Below are 2,047 nucleotides of genomic sequence, written 5' to 3' on the forward strand. Positions count from 1 at the left end.
AAAAAAAAAAAAAAAAAAAAAATCTTTCTACTATCTATGATATCATTAATTAGTTATTTAAATGTTCTATTTAAAATATTAAAGCATGAGCTTTTAAAAGTTACTTTATTACTTTCTGATTCCAAGCCATGGTTCTCACAGAAAACAGTACGTTTATTACTCATTATGCAGGCAGGATGCGGTGGATGAAGTAAGGAGCACCTTGTCACGCCCAGCTGGGCTGAATCCACATGGCGCTGGGTGTGGAAGGCCCACCTGAGGACGGTGGCCAGCAGTGTAAAGGAGGCCTGGAGGGTGGGAAGCTTGTCACGCTGGCGTTGCGTATATGAACTCGGCTGTTCCCATTTGAAGAGCTCAGGTCGTCACGGTCACTGAGGTCACCGTGGTTCACTTCTGGGGTGCTCGAGTCCTCAACCTGAGCGTCACCTCTGACTCCAGTGCAGGTCCCCCAGCCTGCTGGCACATATCCTTCATCCTGCTGACTCAGACTTTCCAGCTTCCACCACTGACCTTTAGGCTTTCCCAGGGCAGATCCTTTACACAGACTTTCCTGAGACACCACCATGGGCTCTAGGCATCCTGCTGCACTCATAGAGCGCATTGCTGTGGGCTTTTGGTCTTCAGCTGGATTCGTTCAGGACACTGCTGCTGAGCCCAGACTCTCTGCGGGATTCTTTGGGTCTCCTGCATGGACAGATCGCTTGCGCTGTTCTGCATTTGATTTTTTGGTAAATATTATAAAATAATCCCATAAATTGGGTGTCCTGTATTAATCTACTCCTTGCAAACCCTGAGTGCAACATCTATAATCCCAGCACTTTGGGAGACTGTTGCAGAAGGATCCCAAGGTCAAGCCCAGCTTGGACAACTTAGTGAGATCCTGTCTTTAAAAAGTTAAAAAGCTCAGGATGTAGCTCAGGGCAAAGGCCTTATGCATTCAGCCACATAGCCAGCAGGGTCCTGAGATGAAGCACAAACTAGACATACACTAAAAGGAAAGCTGGACCGGGTGGGACCTGGCCTCTCTGCTGGAGAGGCAGCGACACCCCAGTGCAGTCTGCATCTTTATTTACACACATTACAGAGTGGGGAAGCATGCGACAGAGTCAAAAGCACAAGGTCTCCGCGTTTTGCTGAGAACGCAGAAAGCAAAACATTCTCAGAGCTGTCTGCACGGCGGTCAACCCGGAGAAGCACCCCAACTGGACCTGCTCTAGTCCCAAGCACTTGTTCACGTGGCTCCGTGTTCTCGGGGCTGGCCTTGTGCAAGCTTGAATGAATGTGTGGTTGATCTCCAGGCCATCTGATCTCCAAAGTCCGGGGTGTAATCCCCGGTACAAGTGAATAACTCAGGTCTTCTAAACTTGTATGCGTTCGCACTGCATAATTACATTCCTTATGGGAAGTTTGTGCATCTATATATCTATATCTCTATCCATCTATATCTCTCTATATTCACATCTGAATTCTTTTTAAGCCCTTTCCTGCCCCTCTGCTTTCCTACCTCTCCCTCCATCTCTTGGCCTCCTTCTCTTCTGCAGAAATCCTATCTCCCTGTTTCCTATTACCTATCTTTTAGGCTGTTCTTTAGTTTATTTATACTTTGAGCTTGTCACACAAGAGGAATCATCCAGTGTTGGAGCTTGTGTGTCTGATTTGTTTCATTTAAACTTCTGGTTCAAGGTCATTAATATTCCTATAAATGATTCAAGTTTATCTTCTTATGGCAAAGTAATTCTCCACCGAATGTAAATACCATATTTTTCTTTTATCTTGCTCTTTATTTTATTTATACTTTGGTTTTCTTATATGAGAGAAAACACACGGTGTTTAAACTCATGTCTGATTTATTTTACTTAACATATTTTCTAGATACAGCCATTTTCCTATAGAATGGCTGAGATTCATCCTTCTCAGCAGAATCATATTCTATTATACAGAAATGCTACATTAAAAAATATTGTCTGGGGGCCTGGGAGATGGCTCAGTGGAATAAGCGCTTCCCTGGCAAGTGCAAGGGCCTGAGTTCAATACTCGGTTCCGCAAA

The sequence above is a fragment of the Octodon degus genome, unplaced genomic scaffold (assembly GCF_000260255.1).
Source record: "Octodon degus isolate 3935 unplaced genomic scaffold, OctDeg1.0 scaffold00029, whole genome shotgun sequence".
In the NCBI taxonomy this organism is placed as follows: domain Eukaryota; kingdom Metazoa; phylum Chordata; class Mammalia; order Rodentia; family Octodontidae; genus Octodon; species Octodon degus.